A 15,441-nucleotide genomic window follows, 5' to 3' on the forward strand; every position below is an offset into this window, starting at 1 on the left:
CTTTGTAAGAGACAGAGGAGGACACAGAAGAGAATGTCATGTGAGATCTGCGTGACACATTTACAAGCCAAGGAACACCAAGGAATGTCGGCAGCCAGGCAGAGAGACCTGAGACAAACTCTTCCTCAGAACCCACAGCAGGAACCAACCCTGCCCACACCTTAGTTTCGGGCTTCTGGCTTCCTGGATTGTGAGAGAATACATTTCTATTATTTTAAGCCATCTGATGTCATAGCAGCCTCAGGAACTAACACAAGGTCACTGGTCATCTTTGAGAAAGGGTGGTTGGGGTTTAGAGGCAAGGTATTCAGTGAGAGCATGAGGAATACCTGAGGACCTGAGGAGAGGAAGTGAAGGCAGTAGGTGTCGATGAATATTTCAAGGACTTTGGGGGTGCAGTGAGGGAGGAGCCAACAGAACCAGAAGGAAGGTATCAAGGGCCTGTCTTTGAAGAGTGGCCTCAGGGAGAAAGAGGAGAGACAAGCTTCCTGCTGGGCTTGCTGGCATGCGGGCTGTGTCTGGTGGGCTCTTGTGGCCCTGATGCTGGCACTGGGCCCCCACATACTGAAGGTGGCCTGTGGGGTAGGACAGTAGGAGGTCAAGAGGTGGAGACAGAGGTGAATGGGATGCACCTGTGTCCTACTCAGTTGTTACTGAGTCCTGCATACCATATGCACTGTGCTGAGCATCAGCATTGGAAATGTGTCCCACCTGGGGTCCACCACTTCCTAGCTGTGGGCCCTGAGACAAGAAAAAGTCTAATCAACCCTTCTTTACTTGGGTTCTTGTCTTTCCAATGGAGCTCAAAGGTTAAACAGAATTGTCACATAATATGCTCAGCATGCACTCAAGCTCATGCACTTTGCAAGAGCTCTTCATAGCTTGTGACTTAGGTGGTATCTCTCTGGTTTGACTTCTACTTGAGGCTCAAGTAGGGGACCTGGAAATACCCGGGAGGTTCCTCCCCTGCTCCCCAGTGCTGGCTGCTTCTCCTTGGGATGGCAAACATATTTCATGGGTTGGCTCTGCCTGAGGTCCGATTAGCTAAGTTTGGGGTCTAAGGACCACCTATGCCTCCAACACATGGCTGAGTGGCTGGTGGAAAGGTGCAGAGTACAGGATATGCACCCAGGAAATGATTTGGTACCTTTACTGAACAGGTGGCCTTGGGACCAATGGGATAAAAAACACCCCCACTTCTTGCCTTTCCAGGTTTGGAGTGAATTGAGGATTCTAATACAAGAGATCCACTCCAGAGGAGACTGCAGATGGAGATAAAACACCAGCTTCCACCCTGAGAGCTTGATGCCAAGGCAGAGCTTTGGTTTCAGGCTCAAAGGGTCTGCAGTTTCTCCCTCCAAAGGTTAGAACTGGGAGTGACCCACTTAGAGAAAATTTTGGACAGCAGAGCAGACCCTTTCCTGCTTGCAATGAGTGGGAAAGATGAAGAGAACGCCCAGTGCCAGAGCTTTTCAATAGATTAGCTCCAAGCACATGAGAATCTGAGGCCATGGCCGGCTGATCACTCCCTGGGCTGTGGTGAGTGAGCAGGGGGTTTAATGTCCATCTGGTATTCCTCAGGAGGTCTTCAGGGGAGAAGAAGAATGCAGGGCACCAGCTGGGGGTATCAGGAGGAGTTTGCAGGGGCAGGTGAAACCATTTTACCTGTAAGGGCCCCAGGAGACCCAGAGCAGTGTGCTTGAAAGTAGGAGCTTCTCTTCTGCTCAAAATACCTGGATGGGCCATAGGGCTGTGGGAGAACCACCTCTGAGACTACAGAGACAGCAGTGGGGGGTGAGCAGGACACCTCTTTCTCTTGCCCACCTCTCCCAAAGACCCCACATTTCCAACAGTGCCCTGTTTGTCCATCAGCTCTGTGCAGCTGTCAATCAGAACAATCATCCCCATGACGTGGCTCTTAGGACATAAAATGTCAACTTAGGCTGAGGAGCAGCTTGTTTCTTCCCTTCTGGTTCTTCATGACTTCTTGAAATGGGCTGGAGTGCATCCACCAATCCCAAATTCACATGTTGGAGTCCTAGCCCTTGGGACCTTGGAATGTGACTGTATTGGGAGATGGGGTCTTCACAGAGGAGATTAAGGAAACAGAGTCAGCCCTAATCCAATCTGGCTAATTCTTTATAAGAAGTGTTCAGGACACAGACTCCTACAGAGGGACAACTGTGTGATGACATAGGGCGAGGATGGCCATCTACACGCCAAAGAGAGAGGCCTCAGGAGGAACCCACCCTGCCCACACCTGGATCTCCAACTTCCAGCTTCCAGGACATAAATTTCTGTTTAGGTCCCCTGCCTCGGGGGTGGGGGTGGGGGCGACAGCCTCAGAGAACTAGTACATGTCCCCTTGAGGCAGTGAGGGGGGTGTAGAGGCCCCAGCTCCCACTCCCAGCTGAAATGAGCATGGGGATATTCTGGAAGTCCCTGGAACCAAGAACCAAGTCAGGACCCAGCACTTGGGGGAGGAAGGGCCGGGAAGCTTTGGGCAGTGCTGCCCATCATCCCCCAACCCCCATTCCGTCCACATTGGTTGGGCCAGTGGCTCTCAGACTCTGGACTACACCAGGATCATTTTGAGGGCTTGTTTAAGATGGAGACTCCTGGGCCCTGCCCTCAGAGATCCTGACACATAGAACTCAGATGGGAGATGCCCCCAGGGGATGACACAGACACATTTAGCTGTCCTTGCTGCCGTGTGACTGTAAGGTCCGCTGACACGGGTGTTCTTCCTCGGAATGGCCCATCTCGACATTGTTGCTGGCTTCCAGAATCTCGCTCTCAAATCTGTGAGGCCCTGTGACTTTAAAAGCTCCTCCTGCATGTTTTTCTGGATGGTGCTGTGTGAGAGCAGAGGATGTCTGCGTGGGGTGCTCTGGCCATCAGGCGATCAGGTGGAGGGTGCAGGTCACAGAGTGACCATTTCTCCTTCTCAAAACTGAAAATGTGGAGAGGGGCAGAGAGGCCATGGTGGGGGCGCAAGCTTGGAGGGTCAGCAGGGAAGGCCGGCTGTAATCTAAGACCTCTGACAAAGGCATTTTTCTTTCTGGGAGCTCTCCAGTGCAGAGACCTGTATTTAATAACATAACCCTCCCGTAGAAGAAAGGAAGATTTGGACAGCTCGTCTGTTGGGGAGCTGTCTAATCCTGATAAATGGAACAGAATCCTACCCACTGTGAAAAGTCCCAGTGTTAGATTAAACATATCAATCCTGTTTGTTACCTTCTCTTATCCTCCAGCTGGTCTCTGGGGATCTGTCTTCGATGGCCTTTCGTGGGAAATGACACGGTTCAGCACCAGACACCGTGGTAATTGCTGTGCGGTGCTCCCAGCCTGGGGAAGCAGCCACAGAGAGCTGGATATTGTGCTGAGACAAGGCTGGGCAGGCCCTGTGATTGGTTTGTGATCACAGTCCCCTGGGAATCCTGTAAGAAGCTGGTAGAAAATGCTTGTTTCTGTAGTAGATGCCCCATCAGGCTGGTACCCCAGCCCCAAGTTGTCCCCTGCTCTGGAGAATAGTTCTCGATGGATGGAGCCACCTTGCCTGGCAGGTCACACTCCCTGTCCCAGAGTTTATGCCCCATCCTGGGGGGCTGCCCTCAGCCAAGGCAGGCATGGGGGAGGTACATGGATGGCCTCTCACCTGAAAGCAAAATCAGTACAGGTGCAATCCCCAATCCAATGCTCCTGTGGAGTCAGATGGAAGTTGTTTTAGCCCAGGCAACTTCTTGCTCATCTCTCTGCCCTCTTTGCTCTCCTTGCTCCGTTCCCTGAGAGCTGGTCCTTAGTCACAGACCCTGAGCCTCACCTTAGGCTCTGCTTCTGAGAAACCAAGAGGAGCCCCAGCCTCAGGACCCAACCTCAGGGGAAGAACTCCCAGGAACAGCCTCTCTAGGGCTGCATTCCTGGCTTGAGAGTTTCCTCTGCTAGAGGCAGGGACCCAGTGAGGATGCAGATTGACCTCAAGATGGGTGGGAAGTCTAGGGAAATGCAACTGATCAACTGGAAGCTTCGGGCTCCCTGAATCCTCTTGGCTTGTGGGAGTGGCATGTCCCTCCTTAGAAGATGAAGCCTCCTTCCCTGCCTGAAAACTATACTGAAGTTGTAGAGGAGCAGGTACATGCAGTGGGACGATGGGGCTGCTGGTGCAGGGATAGGGCTATAGTGCAGGGGGATGATGGAGAGGGTGGTGCAGGCTGGGGATGTGGTGTAGAGGGATGATGGAGAAGGTGGTGCAGGGATGGGGACGTGGGAGCAGGGGGATGATGGAGAAGGTGGTGCAGGGCTGAGGAAGTGGTGCAGAAAGATGATGGAGAGGGTGCTGCAAGGCTGAGGAGATGGTGCAGGGGGTAAGGGATCCCAGAACAACAGAGTCCAGATGGCAGCACTCATCACTTAGGAGCAAGTTACCTAGTAGGCAACAAGCCCAGAATGGTGGTTGATCCACTGAAATCTAGGTCAGGGATGAATGGAACGTGGTACTCCAGGACATGGTGATGATGTGTGGCCAGCAAGAGAATATGGGAAGCCTTTGATCAAACAGGGTCAAGGATGGGAGGAGTTTGAGATCCGTTGCCCTATTTGCACATGACCTCCTGCTGTATTTCCAAAGCCAAGCTAGTTCTTGGACCCAGACCCATGGGGTGCAGGAGAAGCCCAGTTCCCTGAGGAAGGACATGGCAGTAGTGCTATATACAGTCTTCCCCAATGATACTCATGGGCATTTGTTTGGATGACTGTCCCTGGTGCAAAGGGAGCTGGTGGGGACAGAGTTCCTCCTGACTCTGGGGATCTCTGTGCTCACCGGCAGGAAGCAGAGTGTTTTCCATTCATGAGGAATGGGCAGCAGTTCCTATGCTTGGTCTTGCTCAGGGCTGCGTCTTTGCTCCCCAGCACTCTCTAGTTCAGGGGGCTGATGAGAAATCCCACCGAGTAGAGCATGGGCCCTCCTGTCATCAATACCACGTTAGTGGACTTTCTGAGCAAGAAATGGCAGGTATGTTGAAGGCCTTGATGACCATACACACTCCCAAGGTAGGAGCCAGACTCTAGTTGAGTCTAGAGTTGGGCATATTAGTGATTGGCTTAGGGGTCCAGCAAAGGCTTCTCATGGTCTGGAGTATACCAGGACACCTTCCCCAAATAAAGGATAGGTTATGGCTCTGTGAGCCTCTCATTGCTGGGAAAAATGCACAAACCTTGGATGGCCCCTTTGGATTTTGGAGGCAGCATATTCCATACTTGGAAAGATTGTTCTGAACTATTTATCAGGACAAGGATCTGATGATTTTGAGTAGAGCTCAGACCAGGGAAGGGTTCTATAGCAGCACCGGGGCCCGGTATCAATGTTGAAACTTTCCTGAACCCCATGATCCTGGTGAACAGTGACTATTAAAGAGACCCCCCACCCTCCTGTGCTCCTAAACCTACCTTCTCGTTGGGTCCCCATGGTTACCTAGGGTGAAGCCGGGCATAGATCTCCAAATTCTCATCCTTTGCCTCATCAATGCTTAGCTCAACTGTTTTGTCCTTCCTGATCAATAGGAACAAAATGCTTGTTGGTAACACTCGGTTAAGATTCTCTCCTTGCCCCAGGCCCCTCGACCTCGGCCCCCTCAGCCTGAAGCAGCAGATGGCCCCTCTCGACCCCAGGGCTAGACATTCTCTGGTCTGTGGTCCCATCATGCTGCCCACACCCTTTATTTGAGGTCTACATGTCCTGCTCTGTCTAGTCTGTTTGCTCTTCTCCAAAGGAAAAGGCCCTTTCAGCCTGGACTTTGTGATGCCTGCGACCTCATGATTGGAGGTACCCTGATTGCAACCTCTCCCCTCCTCCTGTTGCCATAGCCCCCTCCTCAACTGCAGCAGACCACCCCCTCATGGCATAGCCCCTCCCCCCATAGCAATAGGCACTTTTCCTCTCTTGCAATAATCCTTTAGAATCAGGTCTCTCCTTACCGGAGTTTAGAGTGTGTTTTTATTTGACATTGGATATGCACCAGAGAGAGCTCTGAGGGAGACCCTGGCCGCCCATGTACTTGGGGGATGGGGCATCTTTGGGAGCTCGGGGCACCCCTCCTTTAGCAAGTCCTGATCTACCTGTGGAGTTCCAGGTTAGAGGTTGGGTGATGGGACCGAGGGGGAGGCAGTGATTGGGATGAGGGGGAGGGGAAGGAGCCATAGGATTCTCTTCACTGAAGTCGTGGGAATCTGGAACCTCCCCTGATGTCTGTGATGTCAATCCCAAACATGAACACACTGGGTCTCCCCCACCCCCAAAAAACACACACCGACAGGTACCTTGTTCATCACAGAAACTCTGAGTCCTGACCAAACACACTCAGAACATTCTGCCTTCTTGAACTGGGCCCCTCTGTTCAGGGTCGTGGTAAAGGCCCATTTAGGGGAACTTCATTCTTAAAACCCCAGCATGCCTGTTTTCAGCAGCTCCCATCCCCCCGGATGAGTTCCCTGTGGTCTCTGACTCCCTGACTTCAGGCAGAAAATCCAGCCTGCATGGGTTCGATTGTGGATCTTGGGAAGGTTTACTGCTCTGTCTCCCAGCCCCATGGGGAGCATCCCTGCAGGCTGACAGGGATGACCTCTGAAGACCCAGGGAAGCTGAGAGATACTCACCTGAACCTGAGGTGTGTGTGGGAGGACACTGCAGAGGCTGCCTCACCTGTGACCAAATTGCCTGGTGTCTGTCACACCCAAACTCTGCATCCAGACTCCCGTGAGCCTTCACATCTTCCCAGGTGGAGACCATGAACTTGACGGCCAGATGGGGCCTGTTATCTGCTGGCAGCTGATGAAATTTCCAGATTGAGGATCCTCCCTTTTAGATAGAAGTCCTTGAAGGTGTCAGGGAAATGAGATGTGGTTCACTTTTCCTTGGTTTTATCCTCTGGAGGAACCAGGTAAAGTCCTTCCTTCCAGGAAGCCTCCTGGCCACTCAGACCAACCTCAGGTTTCTTCTCCACATGCCTGTGGCAGAAAAAACCTGAACAAAAATAAGGGAATGTAAAAAAAAAAAATAAGGGAACGTGTACTAGCTTGTCCTTAGGCTCTGGTCCTGCCATCTTATCTCTGAGGGCAGACACAGAAATGGGTTCCTTCGTGTGACAGCCCCTGCCTTGGTCCACAATATGGCACTGTCTGAATTTGTGATGAGTATTGATTGGTGACTTAGCAAAACCTGTTAATTGACATTGGTGGTCAATATTGTCAGGCATTTAGGGGAGGATTTGTTTGAAGGGGCTTAGAAAATGGGGCTCAGACCACAGCCCATCTTTAATAATCCAATCCCTGTCCCCACTGCACCCATACACATCTTCCTTTCCGGAATCTTCACTCTGAGCATGCCCATGGCAGTCAGAGGGGAGCTCTCCTATTTTTTATTATCATCATTTTCTGCAGATGGACTAGACACTCCGTAAATGTTAACAATGACAAATCGCCGGCCCCGGCAACACCACAATCACATAATGATAGTCATTACACTATGGGTGTTTGACGGGCTGAGCGGCAGGAGCCAAGGACCCAGTTCAGCCAGAGACAGACGCCTGGGAAGCAGACGAGATGCAGCAGAGGGCCTGGGGGCCCCTTGACGCCAGCCTTGCCTGGGCTGTGGCCACACCTGAGGATGGCTTTCCCTCTGAGAGATCAGGGCCAGGTGTGCAGGTGGCAAAATGGCAACTCAAGGTCACTGTGCTGACATATTGGGGTTGCCATACCCAATCACCACTAACTGGGAAGCTTCAAAGTAGAAACCGATCTTCTCATGGTTCTGGAGACCAGAAGTCCCAAATGAGGCATGGTAGTGTTAGTTCCCTATGAGGGCTCCGAGGGGAAATCTGTTTCAGGCCTCTCCCAGCTCGAGCGCTACTTGGGGTCTTTAGTATTCTGTAGGTTGCAGACCTATCACCAGGACCTCTGCCTCTATTGTCACATGGCCACCTTCTCTGTCCCTCCACGTGGTCCCCTGCTTATATGGATGCCACTCATTGGGCCTAAGGCCCATCCTATCTAGTATGACCACATCTTAACTGCATCTGCAAAGACCCCATTTCCAAATAACCTACATTTGTAGGTTCTGAGTAGATGTGACTTCGGGGGGGTGGGGTGGGTTACTGTTCAACCCAGTGCACTTGCTGAGCTAAGATTGATCTATGACCTGTAGACTGTGGGCCTCCTTGCCACTCATTCTGTCCGCATTGTGCCTGCATTGGCCAGATGAACATAGCACTCTGTCCCACATGCCCCCACCAGGTGGACCTGGCTGAGGAAAGGCTCTGTGGAGGTCCTGCTCTCTTGCTCTTCTATGAGATCCTCTGGCTTTGGAGGAGGGACAGATGGCACGATCTATTTCCTATCAAGACATTTTGTGGCACATCAAGCCACACAGGGCCACCTTAGAGCCATGTCTGCACACAACCAAGATGTCCAAACCACAGAATGATCCATCACCCCTATCTTGAGCAGCGTGAGTGGCCACGACTGCTTACCCATGACGACTTCTACTTCTCTCTGTCATTAGATATTCAATCATGGAATTTCCCACACTTGCTGTTCACACAGAACAGCATCTGATCCAAAGCAAAGCCCCAAATCCCTCTCCCAAATCACCTGATACAAGCCCAAACTAGAATAAGTGCTTCCTAACACTCTCTCCCTGAGACACTCTGGCTCCCCAAGTGTACGAGCTTCCTCATTGCAATGAGACAACAAGTGCGTTGTGTGCCTTCCTGGTGGTCTTTGGTGGCAGTACATTAGCCCCAGGGAAATAATCATAGTTAGCAGTGTGGGCATTACTTTGTGCCAAGCACTGAGCTAAGTAACTTTGTATTATCTCATGTAACACTCATGTCGAACCTTGGGGTAGTTGCTGTAAGGTAGGAGATTGAGGCATGGAGGAGACGTTTGTGGTTGTGCATGTCTGTACCCATGCGTGCATTTATATCTGCATGTGGTATTTGTGTTTTTGTATCTGCACCTACACCCAAGTCTCTATCTGTCCACGTCATCTGTATCTTTCTCTACCTGTGTCTCTGGTGCATATTTGTGTCTATGTGTGTGTCTATATCTGTGCATGTATTTTCAATTTTATCAGCACTTACAGATGAGGAAACCAACGTTCAAAAACATTCCATGACCCATGCAAGGTCCCCCAAGCAGTGAGCTGTGCATCTACACAGTCTGGCCCTGGAGCCTGTGCTCTGGGAGGGCTGCTCTGCAGCACAGATGATTCATTCATTCAGACCTATGTCCCCTGCCCAGAGTTGTGTCCACACTTGATAGGTGTTCAATAAATATCTGTTGAATGAATGAATTAAGTACACGAACGCGCGAGAGGATTTGCTGCCCTTGGGAGTATAAATTGTTACAACCCTTAGGACAGTGATTTGATAATATAAAGTAACACTGAAAATACTCATAATCTACAGCCCATGACATCCCTGCTAGGGATACCGCTGAGGGAACTTTCACACACATGCACGGAGACATGTAAGAAAATACTCAAAATATGTTTTGGGTATTGTTGTATCTGTCTTTGCTCCTGTGAAGTGGACTAGACCTGCACATCTGTGAATAAGGAGTGTGGATAAATACATGATGGCACTTCCTGCCATAGGGTATCATGCCACCATAAAAATGCATAAATTACATCAATATTTATCAACATGGATAGATCTCAAAGTCATACTATTAAAAAATAGGCAAGTTGCAAAAAAGACTTGTATGATATTATGTTATTTATATAGACATGTAAAGTATTCCTAATAATATCATATAAACATATATATGTGTATATATGTATGTGTATGTATTTATATTTAGATATATTTATTTATATATATTGAGAGAGAAAAAGATGCAGAAAGAGGAGAGGAGTTAAGAAAAAGAAAGGGAAGGACAGAGAAAATACAAATGGACAGAAGCCAAAACTTCTGGTGGGATGGAGGGTTGGGGCACAGGGACCTTGGGGACCTCCGACTCCATTGGCAACAAATAATTTTTGAAAAGACCCAAAATACATATAGTAAAACGTGGACATGGCTTACACACAGGGGGCAGGTGCAGTAGTGTCTGTTAGACTGATTTGTTTTTCTTCCTGTTTTGAGACTTTTCCTAACAGAACATGCGAGAGGGGATGTCCTTGCAGGCACAGACTGCTCCTGCTTTGGTGGCCACATGGGCCGGTAGGGCAGCGGGAGAGGAGGGGGCAGGTGGCAGGGAGGCCACTCAGGCACCTGGAACCAGGGTTAAGAGTTTATACTTCTGTACTCAGTGAAATGGGAAGCCACTGAAAGTTTTTGAGCAGAGCTCAAAATGGGGAGATTGAAAGTTTGCTCCCCCTGCCAAGTGGTGCTCAGGTTGTAGACTGTATTCATTTCTCAGGGCTGCCATGACAAATTAACACAAACTGGGTGGCTTGAAGCAAGAGAATTGTACTCTCTCATGGTCTGGGGACCAGAAGTCCAAGATCAAGGTGTCTGCAGGGCCACCCTCCCTCAGGAGGCTCTTGGGAGGATCCTTCCTTTCTCTTCCAGCTTCTGGTGGTTCCTGGTGCCCCATGGCTGGCAGACATAGGGCTCCAGCCTCTGCTTTGTGGTCACATGGTTGTCTCCCTGTGTCTTCACGTGGCCCGAGGACAACAGTCATTGGGTTTAGGGCCCACTCTAGTCCACTATGGCCTCTCCTCACCTTAACTTATTACATCTGGAATGATCTTGTTTCCATATAAGGTCACAATGTGAGGTCTCAGGTGGACATGAATTTGGGGAGGGCACTGTTCATCCTGGGACCCTGGGGCCAGAAGGGAAGTGGGAGGTCATTCATGAGGCCGCCATGGTCCAGGGGCTGATGGCAGCTCAGCTCAGTATGGTGGTGTGGTCGTGGGAGGTGGAGGTTCCAGAAGTCCTGGGTGGCTGTGTGGTTAGGCCTTGGATGTGAGGGAAGGGGGGCACCCAGGATGACTCAGAATTGCTGAGATTTGAGGGGGCTAGGTCACAGGCAGCACCTGCTCTTCTGGGATGGGTTCCATGTTCTGCAGGGAGTCAGGTAAGACCCACCTGGAAGGCCTGCTGCACTGGGGGGGGGGGGGGCCTCTGGACCGCTCCCTCTGACCTGCACCTCACAGCAGCCAGCTCTCTGCTCAGTCTGAGGTCTGAGGGGGCGCTCCACTGCTTCTTTTTCTAAAACATTTTTGCGGCAAATATCATAGGGCGCAGTGAAGCTGGTTTCCCTTAGCTGGATTGGAAAATCGAGGTTTCTGTCAGCTGGCAGGGCTGGGAGTCACAATGAGCCCACACACCCACCCCGGGTAGCTGGAGAAGCGGTGGGTGGGGCCTGAACATGGCAGCAGGAGCCTGGAAGTCAAGACACAAGTGACACAATTGAGCAGCTTCTCCCAGGACGTGCAGGAGCAGCTGAGGCCACAGCGGAAGGCAAATCGTCCCTGGAGGCTTGGCTGTGTCAACCTTCAGCCCAGAAGACAGTGAAACAGCACTTACTGTGAACACAGGTGGGGATGCCAGGCATGCAGGTCACCCCGGCTGCCCGTCCCAAGGGGGATCATTCTCATGAATCCCAAGAGGTGGGCCAGGTGCTCTGGGCTGCTGTGCACGCTCACCTGGCTGAATGCTGAGCCAGAAAGGGGATGCGTCGAGTCATCTGTGCAGGCATCTAGACGTCCAGTGTGCCTGGTTGGATTTGGGATCCAACCAAGATGTCCTTGGGCCAGGATCCCCTCTCGATGGCTTCCTCTGCTGACCACCTCTCCTGGCAGCTGGCCAGTTTCAGGCTTGCCCACGTCCTGCATCTTAGCAGTCCTGCCGGCCACAGTTCTAGCAGCATGTGGAGCACATGGGTCACTGAAACAATATGCACATTAGCCAGGGCTGGGTCGGGTGGAGAAGGCTGAGCTGGGGCTGAGTGGGGCCAGGAGTCACTTCTCTGACCTAAAGAGAGTAGGGGTGGGCCAGGATCCAGAGGAAGCCTGGGTGAGAAAACTGGGCTGCTGGTGCTGGGTGGACACACGTGAGAGCTGTCTTCTCCAGCAAGCACATCTATGAGGCAGTGCAGACCCATCTTGAGGTGGGCGCCACCCGACGGTGCAGGGTCTGGGGTGTGGAACACTACACACTGGATCCAAGTCCCCTTGCAGCAGGATTGCTGGATGAGGACTGGTCACCGGTGAGGCTGAGTGGAGGGGCCTCTTTATCCCGAGCATGGATGCTCCCCGTGCTCAGAGTCCCCAGGAGAAGCGGAGGGAGAAGGATCGTGTCTGCAGGGCTGGGTGGGTGGGGAGGTGTGGGGCACAGAGTCTGCTCTGTCACGGCCACCTTCTGCTGCTCGTTTATGGAGGAGGAAACTGAAGCTCAGAGACAGATCCAAGGCTCCAGGGTGTCCGTGGGCTTCTGTGTGCAATGGTGGCACGAATGCCTATGCTCCACTGGCTGGAACATTCCATCCACCAAATCCAGCCCAGAGCTTGGAAGGGAAGGTCTGCAAAGCAGGTGTGTCCTCAGGACATGAGCGCAGCTGGGGTCAGGGAGGTACCCAGGGAGGTGGAGGCCCAAGCCCAGCTTTGCCTCTGCCCCTGCTGCCTCCCCATTTCTGGGGGCCTCACTTCCACACACAAAGATGGGCACCCCGAGATCTGGCACTGGGCATCATACAGACCAACCCTGCATCTCCTCAGCTGCCAGTGTCATTCCTTCTGGTTTCAGGCCCCAACCAGGCTGAGTGTCCTACCTGTCCCCCCCACTTCCTAGGGTGTGAGCTGGTGCTAGCTCGCTGCTGCCCCATAACCTCAGAATCCTCAGGGGGCTTAACCCGATCGGAATTTGTTTCTTACTAATATAAGTCCCTGTTCAAGGGAGCACAGTCATGCAGGGACCTAGGCTGGAGGAGCTGCTGCCATTTCCAGCACGTGGCTTCCCAGGGCAGTGCATTGGTGTCTGGGGTGGCTGTGACAAAGGACCCCAGCTGGGCGCCTTAGAACAACAGGGATTTGCCATCTCAGTTCTGGAGTAGGAGATAGAGATGTTGGCAGAGTTGGTTCTTTCGATGGCTGAGAGGGAGAATCTGTTCCAGATCTTTCCTAACTTCTGCCTGTGTGTGTGTGTGTGTGTGTGTGCATGTACACATGGCTATGTGTGTGCACTGTGGTGGGTGTATGTGTGTGTGCATGTAGACATGACTGTGTGTGTGTACCTGTGGTGTGCACCTGTGGTGTGTATGTGTGCATTCATGTGCGTGTGTGCATGTAGGCATGGCTGTGTGGCTGTGTGTGCGCATCTGTGGTGTGCACCTATGGGGAGGTGTGTGTACCTGTGGTGTGCACTGGGGCATGTATGTGTGTGCATATGTGTGTGTGCATGTAGACATGGCTGTGTATGCACATCTGTGAAGTGCACCTGTGGGATGTGTGTGTGCACGCAGGTACACACGCTGTGTGTGTATGTGGACCTGTGGTGTGCATATGTGTACACACGTGTGTACACATGCCTACGTGTGCCTGTACAGACTTCTCCCCCAGTGCTGGGACTTCCATTTCTTACCACTGGCTGCACACAGTTGACAGCGAGCGCAGCCAGCTCTGCAATTAGCACAGACGTCAGTTTGAAGCTGGCACAGAGGGAGGAGTGGGCTCTGCTTCCATTCATTTATTCGCTTTGTGGAGAGGACATTATGCAACCAAGGTTTGCCACTGAATGTCCAGCAGGGCTGTGCGGGCTTGTAATGGTGTCACTGGGCCGGGGGCACTCTACAGGCCAGCTGGGCCATCCTGTTTTCCCTGAAATACCTTGGTGTTTGGAGCAAGACCGAGAGGAAAGCCAATGAGGCAATGACTTTGCAGACTCATGAGCACTTCATGGGTGTGCCGTAGACTTCATGCTGGGCTGGAGTCATCAGACCCATAGAGAAAGTGCCCCACACAACCTTCCTCGCATGTGGATTATATGAACGTTTGTTCTTGCATCTGCTGTAACGTAGTGGCATCTGTCATTTTGTTTGGGTTTGCTCCGGGCATTGGTGGAAGCCCCTCCGCCTCCTGCCACGTACTGGTGAGTCGGGATTGAAACCTATGTACCAGGTGAGGGCTCACGCCTGGACATCTCCGTGGGCAGAGCTCCCAGGGAGGCAGGTGGAGGAGGCACTCAAAGTCCACTACTTTTGGGGAAGTGACACAGCTGTGGAAGGCAGCTGGCACCCCCTGCCCATCAGGCAGACCTGGGAGCCAGACCCTGAGCTGTGTGACTCTGGGAAATGATGTCTCATCTCTGTACTCAGTTTACTCCCTTTGAAATCAGATGCCTACCTCCGGGGGAAGGAACAGGATTCAAGAAGTTAGCAGATGTATCACACTCAGCGCAGTGTCCGATGCATAATGTACTCTATAAATGTTGGCTATTATTCCTAATAGTTGGTATTTATCAAGACTGTGTTATAAGCCAGCACTTAGTGAAGCATTATATATTCGTTATATCACGTAATCCTCAGAGTGAATCTACGAGGTCCATGCCATTGTGTGTCCAGCCTGAGGGCACACATTTAGCGAGTGGACATGCTGGGACTTTGATTCCTCCTGTGATTTGCAACCCCAGGGCTTGCACTCATCACCTCCACATCACATCATTTGATAACAACATTAAGAGTGCTGCGGACGCTCTGTGACTGTGCACCACGATGACAGCATGTGGAAGGCTGCTGGGACACTCTCAATCCACCAGCATCTTCCGGATGGAGGGACCCGGGTTCAGCAAATGGCAGTGTTGCCCTCGGTTCCAAAGCCAGGAAGTGGCAGGACTGGGGTTTGAACAGTCCTTGGTCTTAACCATGCACAGCATCTTCAACCTGCCCCCACTGCCATGTGTCCCGGGCCGCAGCCACAAGCCGGGAGACTGGGCGGTGGGAAGGAGGCAGGGAAGCAGTTCTGAGACGCAGAGTCAGATTAGTATGCGCGGTGTGGCCCCTGCCAGTTCAGACAGATGAAGAACGCTAGTTTCTTCAATATCATTGCCATTTGAAGGTCTTGGCAAGGGGCATGTACATGCTGTGCTGTGTTAGATTTAGAAATAAAATCTGACCAGAAGGTGTGGAATCCTCCTAAAACGTCCTGAGCGGAATCACTCTGTGAAGCAGCTTGCTCAGTAGAGAGTAGTGTCCGGGGTTTCATGAGGACAGGAATCTGTGTTCGGAGAGAATGTGCCCACAGGCAATGCACAGAGTAAGCGTCTGTGCACAGACCATTAAGGGTCACATCCCTCCTCACGGCAGGCCAGAGAGGGACCAGGGCGAGGACTGGACTTTTAGGAGTTGACGGAGAAAGCAATCACATGGCCACAGGCTGAAATGAGAGGATGTGGATCCTGGTGTGGGCAGGTGCTCCCCAGGGATGAAACAGGAGCCTGCTGT

This window comes from Canis lupus, chromosome 5 (genome assembly GCF_003254725.2).
Source record: "Canis lupus dingo isolate Sandy chromosome 5, ASM325472v2, whole genome shotgun sequence".
In the NCBI taxonomy this organism is placed as follows: domain Eukaryota; kingdom Metazoa; phylum Chordata; class Mammalia; order Carnivora; family Canidae; genus Canis; species Canis lupus.